The sequence below is a fragment of the Terrapene carolina genome, unplaced genomic scaffold, assembly GCF_002925995.2.
Source record: "Terrapene carolina triunguis isolate 2854851 unplaced genomic scaffold, T_m_triunguis-2.0 Scaffold66, whole genome shotgun sequence".
NCBI lineage: Eukaryota > Metazoa > Chordata > Testudines > Emydidae > Terrapene > Terrapene triunguis.
Window position 1 is genome coordinate 15041782 of NW_020664417.1, and position 13472 is coordinate 15055253.

The 13472-nt window shown below is 43.7% G+C and overlaps 1 protein-coding gene across 4 annotated transcripts in view; it reads right to left on the reverse strand.

The window, feature by feature from the left end:
• Window positions 1-5857, reverse strand: part of ELF2 (E74 like ETS transcription factor 2) — a 67862-nt gene extending 62005 nt beyond the window's left edge. For 2 of the 4 annotated variants that reach the window (XM_026647831.2, XM_026647827.2), the window contains exon 1: window positions 5551-5857. The gene's annotated coding sequence lies outside the window, so the exon portion shown is untranslated. The other 2 variants (XM_026647829.2, XM_026647828.2) reach the window with 2 other exon arrangements.
• Window positions 5858-13472: the final 7615 nt, after the last annotated feature.

Here is a 13472-nt window from a genome sequence, read left to right on the forward strand (position 1 = left end):
CACTCCCGAAGACTGAGAAGGTCACAAAAGCCAAACAAGGCCAAAGGCTCATGGCTCCATAAGAAAAAGGTGGTGCAGAAGGTTTATAAGAGTCCAAAGAACCTCTAGAAATACAGTTCAGACAGGGTAAATGCTGGTCCAGGATAAAAATTGTGTTGAATTCAGACACAGTGCAGCCAGAAAGATAAGGCAACGCCTAATTACTCAGGTGTGTGCGCCAAAGCCTAAAGTGAAGTAAAAAGGGGAAAATCCATGCTAGAGTCTATGGAGGAGGAAGATGACAAAACCACTGTAACTAATATCAACAAAGGCACAACCGGCTTCAGCTCCCCGATCTTCCTGGTTTACAGAGTATCAGCAACACTGAAGCTCCCAGAGCCCTTGGCATCAAGAATACGAACATTGAGGGAGCAACAATGAGGCATCACACCTCCTTGGTAACAGAAAGCAGCTAGGAGAATGACTTGGTACCATGCCTTCTGTGACCGGAAAGTAGGAATGGGCATGGGAGAAACACCTGTTACCAGAGCCATCCCTTGGGTAGGGTGAATCGGGGCGACTACTCCAGGCCTCGCGCTTTGGGGGGCCCCGCCGGCCGGTGCGATTGGCTGACGCGGTCGGTCCCAGAAGAGACTAATCCATCATTTCTGCCCCAGGCCTCACACCCCCATAGGGATGGCCCTGCCTGTCGCACTGTACCTCTTCAGCGTCTCCCTCTTGCCATGAAATGCTGAGTCTAGATGCCAAGAAACTGAGTTGGAGTTGCAAGCCCCTTTAGCTGGACTCATCATCAAGGAGCTGCTGGCACTGACCTTTACACTCCTCATAGACAAAGACGAGACTGTGATCTTTGTTACTTTTGGTGGTCCAAAAAACACTTCTGGCAAGGAGATGAGTCTTCCGAGACTAAGGCTACTTGTCACAGATGGTGTCAGATGCTAAGTACCCAGACTCAGTCAACTAGGCCTATCTAGATATATTTATGGTCCACATCATATAGTATCCGAGCATCTATCCACAGGAATTTGAGACAGCCCTAATAATCTTTTGACTACTGTTGGAGAAGATGAGAAATTTAGCAAGTCTAAACACTAGTCTTCTCCCAGTCACAATTATCAGTGACCAACATCACTGGGTCACATAAAGCCCAAGGCTTTCAGTCTATCCTGGTAGCCATGATTCTACTTGGCAACAGACCACTAACAAGGCCTAATCAGCCCAACAGAGCAGAAAAACAGAAGAAAAAAGGAGACTAAGAGGAATGGACCCTGAATAACACAGGTACTTCAAAACCGGGTTGTTGGGTTTAAAAACAAAAACAAACCACACAATCTAGACAAAAGCAGTGCTTAGAAGGGCAGAAAAGGAACAGCAGCAGTAACAAATAAATTAAACAAGGGAAGCTTTAAGGATACTGAGCTGTGCTCAGACATCTGCTCCTGCAGGAGAGAGAAGGAACTTAGGGTAGTTGAAACATTAACCTTTTATACCCAGAGTGTGGGAGATGGATTTTGATAGGTGCCCATATGGATGAAGTCAGCAGAAATGTACTATACTACTTTTCAAAACAGCAGCAAAGCCTTCCACAGATGCAATACAGAGGATGGGGCAGTCAGCTAGGAAACTAAAGTACCGGTAGTTACAAATTCAGGCCCAAATCCTGCACTGGAATCCACTAATCCAGACCCCCTGGAAGAGTCTCTTTACCTGTAACAGGATTTCACATCAGCAAAGGGGCCCAATTTAACAAATATAGTGGCTTCTGTATCTCAGCAAATTTTCACTATTACTCTCTGCTACACCTGCTATAATTAAAGTACTTATGTGAGATTTTTCCCCAGATGATATTCAAACCCTGGTTTAAAAAAAAAAAAAAAAAAAAATAACAAAAAAAAAATAAAAAAAAAAATAAAAAAAAAAAAAAAAAGGCATTTGCAGATGAAAATTTGAATCATTGTTACTCCTTGTCATTTGCTGTGAAACTCAGAGTCATTACCCAGAAAGAGAAGATTAAGGGTATGTCTTCACTACCAACATTAAAGCACTGCCTTTAACGTGGCTGTGTAGTCGCAGCATCAGCGCTGGGAGAGAGCTAAAAAAACCCACCCCCACAAGGGGAGTGGCTCCCAGCGCTGGTGCACTGTCTACACTGCCACTTTACAGCGCTGAAACTTGCATCACTCAGGGGGGTGTTTTTCACACACCCTGAGCAAGAAAGTTTCAGCACTGTAAAGTGGCAGTGTAGACGAGGCTTTAGATTCAGGCACAGATCTTCAGTTACAGTTGCTGAACACCCACCACTACTGCTTAAGTAGGGGATGCAAGGGTGGTCTTTGCAGTCCCCGGTCCAAGGCCATCTGTCCGCTGGGTCGGTCCCTCAGTGAATTCAGAACAGCCCAACGAGTTGCCAAATTATACCAGTTGCCAGTTCCAATTTGCTAATAGAAGCACTAAGAATCACCAAGGCAAAAAATCCTGGCCACATCCCCCACACCAGAAGCTCTATACTACCAATAGATCCCCCTGCATTGGGGTAATCTTTCTGTGGCCAGTTACATAGGAACTGCCATACTGGATCAGACTACCAATCTGTCTCATCTAGTAACCTGTCACTAACAGCGGCAAGTACTAGCACCTTCAGAGAAAGATGCAGGAAACCCTGCAGTGTAGGCAGAGTTTCCTCCAAAATCTCAGTAGTTAGAGGTCATCTCAAGCTCTGAGCCTTGAGGGTTTCTATCCCCTGTAAAACTTTTTTTTGGTCAGTATTTACCATTATCGCTGGATATTTTTGTTATCCATACCAATGACTAATCTCTTTCCAAAACCTGCTAAACTCTTGGCCTCCATTATGTTGTGTGGCAGCAAGTTCCACAGGTTGTGTATTGTGTGAAGTTATTTCCTTTTAACTGTTTTGAGTTTGCCACTTGGCAATTTCACTGAATGTCCCCTAATTCTTACTTTCTTAGATAGATCTAAAGCTTTGATTCACTCTACCTTTTCTACCCTATTCATTATATTGTATGTTTTTATCATGTCCCTCCTATCTCCTCTCCAAGGAGAGATTGGGAAAGATCCCAATCTTTTCAATTTCTTTTCATATGAGAGTTTTTCCATGCATTGACTAAAACTTTCTCTGACCCCCCACTTCAGCAATATTCTTTTATACTGATCTTAGAGTTGTTTTGGCATCCGCAGTGTGGTACAAAATGGCCATATCATAGCATTTAGGCCTATACTGCTTAGATCAAAAGAAACAGCTTTGAAACAACATACTAATAATCAAGTGTTTTCTGCATTTCAGATTTTCATATACCAGAATATCTACATTTGTGTCTGAATCCTGCTTTCATGCCCTTTGTCTTGACGAATTATCATATCAACATAGAACTTTGAGACTATGTGTGCATCAAGAAATACCTAATAACTGTAGGTCTGATGTTATGATCCAAATTTACTGTAGCACCGATAGTGGGAATACTAAATTTAAATTCTGAATAACACTCAGCATACATTTAAAAAGTTGACTGTTAGATGGCACAACAAGGACATAATACAGTATATCCTCTGGAAACAAGTAGTATTCCACAAAAATGAGGATCTTTAGACTACTTTAAAAAGTTGTTGTTGCTGCTGTTCTATGTTAAAGGGGTAAAATAGTTAAATAGTATTTGTGGAGGACATGGCAGTGACTAGTCATAGGGAGGGACTAGGAAATGAGGAATTAATTAAATTATGTTAATAAAAACTTTAAAGGGGCTTAAGTAAAAACAAATACAAAATTGATAGATTTTAATATATTTTACAAAATATTAATATATACAGTTATATATAAGCAAGAGTTCAAAAAGAACATAAATGGACAATCTTAGAAATGAGCCCTGATAGTTTAAAAACAACAATACTTAATTAATGTTACAATAAGAGAAAAGGATTAGGAAACGGACAGTGACAGAAAATAAATGTTTTTTAAAAGTAAACTTGGGTAATGGCTACCAGCTAACCAGCCATCATAGGGCAAGCTAAGGCTGCCATCTTACTTGGCCCATCCTATGTAACCAGGAGAACATTTCTATAATATTTTTCTAATACTCTTTCAAGTTACTATACAAACGTGTAGATGTTCATATTTATCAATCTGAAGTTCTCCTTCTGGACTTGCAAGTAACATTTAGAAACATAGAATAGGTATTTTCATGAAAGTAGGAAACTAAACACACAAAGATTCCTGAGGCTATGTTTATACTGACAGCTAAAGAGAACTGCCATCATGCCTGGCTGGGAATCTCCCCTCCCCTTCCAGGATCTGAGCCTCTGGTGATGACTCCCTAACATTTCTGTGTTTAGTAGGTCATCTAAACGACAGGACGGGAATCCCCATGAACAGCACCACCATAAAACCAAGTAAGACACATCAAAGAGCTAGAGCAGCACAGGAATTAAGTCACAGGGAAAAACACAGACTAGATGGTCTCAGTTACTGCGCTCCTACCCTGGAAAACATTCGTGTGTGGACTGCAGGCTGATTCACGCCGCTGTTCTCAACAGAGATGAAAAACACTTCCAAGCCACCAACTCCTCCGCCCAGCACGCACACACTCACTGTTTAAAAACTGACTCCCAGAACTAGTAACACACAATCCACAGCTACTCACAGCCACGAAGAAAGGCAAATGTGATTATCAAACCCTCTGCCTGAGTGACGCTTCCCCGAGGAGTTACACGCAACGCCGAGCAGGGAAGGGAGCGAGTAAATACACATGAAACTGAAAGTGCAGGCTCCTGCGGGGGAGGGGGTGGTGTTGGTGTAACGCCGACAGCTCATTCGCCAAGGACCGATTCAAACTGCTCCATTTCAGTCCGCTCGGCTGCAAAGCAACACGATGGCCTCAGTCAACCCCAGCACCGAGCGGGCAGGCTGTTGCCTTGCAGATCGCCCCTGCTCTCCGGAGACGTCTCCCTCAAGCCTGTTTATTTGCACAGCACCGAACTGCGTGAGTGAGAGCGGAGCAAGTCCCCCCGCCCCCGGCTGACAGCCCTTCCGCGGGGGTAAATACCTACAGCACCTGCCCCCCGCCCCCCATTATCTCCTATTACTCCGGCTGGGGGAGGAAGCCGGGGCGCTGCCCGGGCAGGTCGTTGTTCCTGCCCAGGACACACGCCCGTAGCGGGGGGTTTACCGAAGTCTCGGGATAAACAGCGGCGGGGCGAAGCACATCCCAGCCTTCCCCCGGCACTCCCCCCGGACAGGGCGAGGTAACAGCCCAGCCCCGCTGGAGAGGGCCACAGAGAGACCGCGCCGGGAACCGGCTGGGCTCAGCCAGACACCAATCGGCCACCTGAACCGGCCCCTCCATCCCGCCCGCCGTCAGCTCGCTCCGGCCCGCCACGCAGAGCGGGGGAGAAGGACTCGCCCGCCCGCACCCAGGCCGGACTCACCCCCGAGTCGCTGCTGCCAGGTCGCTGTCGCCAGAAGAGCGGAGCGGAGGTGGCAGGGTCCGGCCCCCTGGCGCACACGGGGAGGAGGCGGCAGCAACACCCCTTCTCGCCTACCTTGTTCGTGTGTCAGGGGCTGGCGTCACGTCACCCGGGCTCCCCTAGGCCGAGATCCCGCAGCCGCCCGGAGCCTGAGAGCCGGGGCCTCCCCAGCAGTAGCAGCCGCCCCGGGGGGTGGGAGGGGGCTTGGCCAGTGTAACAGCAGAATCTGCCCTGCTTCAGAACGTGCCCCTTTCCCTTCTGCACATGCTCGCACTCCGAACCGGGCCCCAGCGGGCATGCGCACAGCCTCCGCACATGCCCACTGGCGACGTGAAGCTGCTGCCCGCACCCTGTGCTCGCTAGGGCTCCAGTCTCTGGCCCAGGGAACGCCCGCAGAGGGCTGGGCAGAGGGGCCGGGGAGCCGAGCGGGGGAGGAGCAGTGAGCACCCAGCAGCTCGCGGGAGTCCGGCCAGATGGGTGAGTGGCTGGGGAGAGGAACAGATCAGGGGAGTGGGGGAGAAGGAGCAAATAGGGGGCCGGGAGGATGAAGGAAGAGGTCGGGGTAGGGGTTTAGGAAGCAGGAGTGGATCGGAAGGAGAGGAGGAACAGATCGAGTTGGGGGACGGAGGAGGCTGGAGCAGATCTTGGTGAGAGAGCAAAAATTGGTTTGGGGGCGGGGGGAGAGGGGCGGGAGAAACAGATCAGGGATCCGAGGAGAGAACAGAAGTGGGGGACAGTGAGGCAGATTTTGGAGAATGAGGGTGATGGAAGAGATCAATGGGGTGCAGAGGTGGGTGAGCCGATGTAGGTTAAGGGAAGGAGGAGCAAAGCAGGGAGAATATAAGAATAATAAAAGGATTTTATTGGATTTGGATGGTCATTACTGGAACAGAAAGAATCTAGATTGACAGAGAAAAACTAGAATACAAGTATTCAGTGTCCCCAGTATGCTTGAGCAGTTTGCTCATTGCTGTGATTACTTGATAATCTGTGTATTGATGTCCATGATTTCCCCTGAAGATTACCCAGAATTATGTATGATTTCTGTTCTGAGAACTTTATAATCTACATTGTCAGTTAAAACATAATAAAGTGTCTCACTTTCAAGTGACTTTCAAATTAGATTTTGCTTTGGATTTTTTTCTTTCTATATTTCCATACATATTCGTTTTTAGTCAGATATTTTCTCTCTTAAATTAATAGCCCTCCGTTTTCAGAAGTAAAAAAAAAAACTTTTAAATGTCAGTAAGTACCTATCATAAATATTAATAGATCATAAATTGTCTTGCTGAAGAAGTACTTTGGCTTTCCTTCCAACTATTTTTGCAAAAAAAATCAGTAAACATGTTTTGTTCTGGTAATGTGTAATATTATAACATGTGTTGTTGTTTCTTTGTTTTGTATAGCTGCCTTCTGTAACAATGTCATAATGGAAATGGAGATGTACTGGTAAATTTAATTATATCAATGTAAAAAGAAAAAACTCTGAAAGACTTGTATGGGGTTTAAAGCTCTGATGTTTGGGTACCCACACATTTGTAGAAACTGATTTCTGCTACAATAAAACAATGATTCTTAGTTGCAAGAGCAGCTGTCACTTGCAAAATAGAGGCTGTACATTAACAGTCCACTTGCTATTCATGCTTGTAACAATGAAAATCATAACAAGAACACGTTCAGTGACAGTTTCTGTAAACATAGATGAATCAAATAGTGACTACTTGCACTGGTGAAGTTAAACACCTCTGTATGTTTGCAGGACTGGAGCTTAGTCAGTTTGCAATAAGATGACATAATAACAATATCAAGTTTGGTTAGCATTCAACCTAAAATAATGAGATTTGTTGTTTTGTTGGTCAACAGCTCATATTGAAAAATTCCCAACTTTCTCTTCTCTCCCCTCTTCCTCTCAAAGCAAGTCCACAGAACTTGAGTTGGTGGTTAGTTTTCCATTTCTGCTGTGGTGCACGTTGATCAGACTTTACCCTGGATAATTTCCAATGTTATAACCAGGGAGGAAAATGAGATCTTAGTGGAGTAGTATGACATTACAAAATTATTGCATTAAGACCCTTGTGGCGATTCCCTCTCAGAGATCTCCTCCGTGTCATCCTGGCAAGGAAATGGGGATTCCCCTCATTCATGGGAAAAGTTGTAGGACTGTCTCCAAGCCCGGAGGTTCCCCAGGATCCACAGCATGACTCTGCATCAGCAGCTTGACACTTCTGAAAACCAGGCCACTTTCATTTAAGTACCTAAATATGGATTTAGGTGCTTAACTTTAACGACCAAAGTTTGAAAAAGTTGGTCTTAAAGAATGAGTGAAATGACGATATGAAAAGAAATGAGCACTTAAGGCTATATACTTTCAAAATCTTTTCTGTCAACATTTTTATATTGTCAAAAAATTTTCTGAATTGGCTGAAAAAAATGTAAAAAAATTAATAAATACAGAACTAATGTATGCTTGTTTCTGAAAATGAAGGGAGACACACAATGTAAACACAAACACACATACTCATGTAATAAGAGTTCCTTTTGAAAACAGTTATGTTAAAAATGGCTTACCAGATAACATGTAGTGACAGTGTTGACATGTCCATTCAAGTTTTCTACAAATAAAAAAACCACATGATTGTTAAAATAATCCAAATGTATAATACATTTATCATCCCCTCAGTGATGTGGCATGTAAATTCTTGGCCTCATTTTGCTTTCATACTAGTGTGTATCAGGAATAACTCCACTGATGTCAATGAGTTACACTGGTATAAAACAGCTGTGAGCTCCAAATTGAACCCTCTGTTTGCAAATATTAAGCTTTAGCCATGCTAAAATGCCACAGTGTTGGCTGTGATTTAAGATCTTGAATAGAAATTTATGTACAGATTACACACAAAAAACTGTGTTAAAAGAACTTTATTAAGATTTCCTGTGAATCTTAATTCAGCCTCCTTCTGTGTTTGCATTATGATACAGTCTTTAATTACATGATCACATACTATGTTTTCCACTAGTCCCTTCCCCTTCCTAGCTCCTTGTCCTAATCCCATTCTCCTCACCTAGCCAGTCCCAATCTAAACTGTTTAGGCTTCTCATCCCAGTCTCAGTCTCCTTGTCCTACAAATCCTAGTCTCCCTTTGCAGATTCCTGGTCCCCTTGCCTAGCCATTCTCCGACCTCTTTCACCTCCAGCTTCCATTCTCCTTGCCCAGACAGTCCCACTTCTCCTTTTCAGCTCCACATCTGATCTGTCTTTCTCCCCATCCCTGGTGTCCAGTCACCCTACCCCAGTAGTTCCCTCTCCCAATCTCCCTCCCCTGGCTCTTTGTCCCAGTCTTGTTGCCTGGTCAGTCCCAGTTTTCTCCCCGCAGCCTGACTCCTTGTCAGATCTGTCTCTTCCCCTCAACTACTTCCTCCACTCCACTGGTTCTCAGTTCCAGTCTTCTTGCCCAGCCAGTCAGAGTTTCCCCCTGGCTCCCAGTCCCAGTCTCTACTCCCAGCTCCCAGTCTCCCCCCACTTCAGCTACCAGTTCCAGTTTCCCTCACTCCTGCCAACCTCCAGTCCCAGTTGCTTCCACTCAGGCTCCTCTTCCCTTACTCCTACCATCACTAACCTCCCACAGGTCCAGCTCTTGGACTCTACATTCCAATCCAGCAGTTTCCTCCTCCACACTGCTTAGGCATCAGTGGAGGATGGTTTTTGGGAGCACAGGAGAGACAGGCTCCTTGTTCTCAGTTCAGGTGCATGGACCTGCAGCTGCTGAGAGCTGCAACTGGAAAATTGTTGCTGCTGGAGTGTGCCAGAGGGATTCTGTGGGGTCAGCAGTTGAACTGATGCTGGTCTGACGCTCTTCCACGTGGGAGCTTGCAGTCCACATTGCTTTTAAGCACTATCCTCAGATGGTGAGGCATATCTGAATCTGCCTGCAGTGAGTTTACTGTCTTTGTCACTCTGGTGAAGGAGAAGAAATTATATTAATGAAATGACACAGAGGCAATGAAGGAGTTTAAGTCCCACCAACACCTCAGTCTCAACTGGTCCATTTTGTAATTACTATTAATGAAGTAGTGCTAACTCTTTAGACATATTTATTTAACGCCTTTGCTCACTGGGAAAGCCTCATGAGATGTGCCTCTCATTTTCATGAAAGTCCCGGGGGACAGCAGTCATGCAATCATTCAACACTCAAAATTTAATAGTGGCAATAATTTTAAAAATAAACAGAAAATGGCAAGGGGGCTTTCAACAGACTCCACATTCTGCTCACAACCTCTGCTGTAAAGTACCCTGTTCTTGCTCTCCACTATTCACTTTGTGGTCTCTCTGAGTTACGCTTGGTGACATACAACATGGCAATGTAGGATGCACACAAGGAAATAAGACTGTTTAAAGAGCTTTTCTGAGTATTTTCTTTAAACTTTTGTGTTTATTTCAGTCCTAATGAAACAATTGATTTAACCTCAAAGGTACACTGGTAACAATTTCAGTATAAATCTAGAAAAGCAGATGCTTCGGGGAAACTACAAGCACATACCTTGTCTTTATCTGTGTTCATCGCTACCTTCAGTTTAGTTTCAGCGAGCGGGATTTTCCTACTCTACCTTGGTAACATAGAATCGTAGGACTGGAAGGGACCTCGAGAGCTCATCTAGTCTAGTCCCCTGCACTCATGGCAGGACTAAGTATTATCTAGACCAGTGGTTCCCAAACTTGTTCCGCCGCCAGTGCAGGGAAAGCCCCTGGCAGGCCCGGCCGGTTTGCTTACCTGCCGCGTCAGCAGGTTCGGCTGATTGCGGCTCCCAGTGGCTGCGGTTCGCTGCTGGAAGCGGCACGGGCCGAGGGACGTACTGGCCGCCGCTTCCAGCAGCTCCCATTGGCCTGGAGCAGTGAACCGTCGCCAGTGGACCCGCGATCGGCCAAACCTGCGGATGCAGCAGGTAAACAAACCGGCCCAGCCCGCCAGGAGCTTTCCTTGCACAAGCGGCAGAACAAGTTTGGGAACCACTGATCTAGACCATCCCTGTTTGTCCAACCTGCTCTTAAAAATCTCTAATGATGGAGATTCCACAGCTTCCCTAGGCAGTTTATTCCAGTGCTTAACTACCCTGACAGGAAGTTTTTCCTAATGTCCAACCTAAACCACCCTTGCTGCAATTTAAACCCATTGCTTCTTGTCCTATAGTCAGAGGTTAAGGAGAACAATTTTTCTCCCTCCTCTGTGTAACAACCTTTTATGTACTTGAAAATTGTTATCATGTCCCCTCTCAGTCTTCTCTTTTTCAGACTAAATAAACCCAATTTTTTCAGTCTTCCCTCATAGGTCATGTTTTCTAGACCTGTAATCATTTTTGCTGCTCTCCTCTGAACTTTCTCCAGTTTTATCCACATCATTCCTGAAATGTGGCACCCAGAACTGGAGACAATACTCCAGTTGAGACCTAATCAGCGCAGAGTAAAGTGGAAGAATTATTTCTCATGTCTTGCTTACAACACTCCTGATAATTCATCCCAGAACGATATTTGCTTTTTTTGCAACAGCGTTACTCTGTTGACTCATATTTAGCTTGTGGTTCACTATGACCCCCAGATCCCTTTCCTCAATGCTCCTTCCTAGGCAGTCATTTCCCATTTTTTTATATGTGCAATTGACTGTTTCCCCGTAGAGAAGGGGAAAAATATTTCTTTCAGTTGCTGTGCTACTAGTATTGTTTTGCCTGTAAATGTGATACACTGTAAGGCAGGATAATTACTGGAAGCCTGATTCAGCACTGTTACTCCGATTGATTTCAGTGAAGTTACACAGCATTACAGTGGAGTAATCAAGCCCCAAAGGAATAATTTTGCCCTGGCCTGAAGTTAACTCATATTGCTTCTGAAATAAAGGAGCCACATGAGTGCATCCAATGATATTGTCATCTGGAGTGTTTCTGTATTTTAGAAGAGAGAATACCAAGGTAGAGCCATTTGAGTGACAGGGATGCATTACACCACTTTTACATTCAAACTATTTTAAAAACACAGATATGTAGGATGCAAGTATTATTAGACTGAGTTCCTTAATCTGTGACATAAAACAGAACACCTACCAGAGTCCCTACTATTACTCCTTTTTGGTACATTATATGGAAAGTCGTTTGTAAAAAGAGGTTCTTTACATAAAGAAAATCCGGTCTAGATCCAGTTGGTTTTTAGCCATTTTCCTTTAAAGGGAAGTGTAAACAAGATTTGGCCTGGACAAGACAAATTATTTTTCACAATACATTATTTTACCCCTTGCATTTAAAAATGCTTTTCAGATCTATGCACCTACCGACTCTGCTATTGATAAATGTCTTCATCTGGACTGTACAAGGGTGAAGGCATCTTGAAATTAATACAGAGAATGAGGTCTTGAGAACAACACACCAAAAGGCAAAAAAAATAAAAATGGATTAAAATATCTAAGAAGGGCTTTACTTATATTTACAAAGGGATTAAAATAACAACCTTAAACACTATAGTAATTCTATACTGTGCTTGTCTTCTTTGTTTACATGACTTCTTTGTTTACAGTCATAGATTAACACTGCCCATAGTCTGCACCTCCTTTTAATTCCATTAAATCAGCCCTGTTTCTGTCAGCGGACAGGGGTAAAACTGGAGTGATTTTGGTTTTGCAAAACTTTATTGATAACTTCAACAAAAACCAAGATGGTTCAGAGTCAGGGCCCATTTTCCCCTGTCCTCAAAATTCAGTCAAGTCTGGAAAAATGACTCCAGTTTTGGCTCATCTCTAGTCACAATATAACAAATTCAAAACCAAGCACTTTGCATTGAAGATAATTGCAACTGTAGAATGAAAAGGAACAATATGGTTTGCATTTCCTTCAAGGTGCATTTAAGCTTCAAAATCAAGCCAATTTTCTCCAATAGAAAACATAAATTATTCATTTTTGTCTGCATTGTTCAGCTTCGGGTTTTCTGTGTACTGGAGGGATCCTCTGTGGTACATTTCAGCAACCTTGATGCCTTTGATTTAGTGCCCTCTTCTGTTTGATAGTGTCAGTACACACGAAGCCAATGGTTTGTTGTCTTCATTTAGCCTAAACAGAGACAATGCTACTAAAAACTATTGGGAGTGGAAACAGACTGAAATGTTTTAGAAGTTGAAAACTACAAGAGCACTAGACATAGGAAGAAAAGCTCCACTAGAAAATTCTATTGTGGAAAAAGCCATGAAATCACTGCAAGCATGTATGTGCCTTCCTTTTAATGTAATTACAGTCCTTCAGAAAATGCCCTTTTTTGGAGTAGTCCTTGTTGGTTATATATTGCATACTGACAAGTGTTTGGGCTTTCTCCTTTACCACTTGGTCTCTCCAATTTATTCCTATGTCATTTCCTTTTGTTACTGGTTTGCAGAACTGCAGAATTTTTGCTGAGACAAATTACAACTGATACCACCTACTGAGCTGAGCCAATAGAACAGTAGCAACATATAATGCTTTCCTTGGTGAGAGATCTGGGTTCATGTGTATATCATAACTGAGGTAAGAAGGTCACAGGTATTTGGAATGGGGAAAGCTAATCACCAGTACACTACCAACCCTTTGAGATATTTAGGAACACTTAATCTGTACATGAAGCTGATAACTTGGGTTTATGTCCAGCAAAATATAATTAGTTGGCCAAGCACAGCAAAGTCCTACATGCAACTTGATGATATTTTTCTATTTGTCTGTATGTAACATGGTAACTTTTGAACACTGCATCTGATCAACTACAAAATTTCAGGGAATGTTCTAGGCATCAATGGGCAGAACCCTATTGAATTTGGTAAAAAAAACAGATGGGGAAAATGTGGGGAATCACACAGAGCTCCTTGTGTCTAGCAGACCAAGCAGTTTCATCCACATCTGTAATTGTCTATAGATCAAAGAACTGGTGCATGGGATCTATTAACAGTTTCTGGCACAACAATACTCCAGATCAGCTCTCCTCACCATCCCAATGTT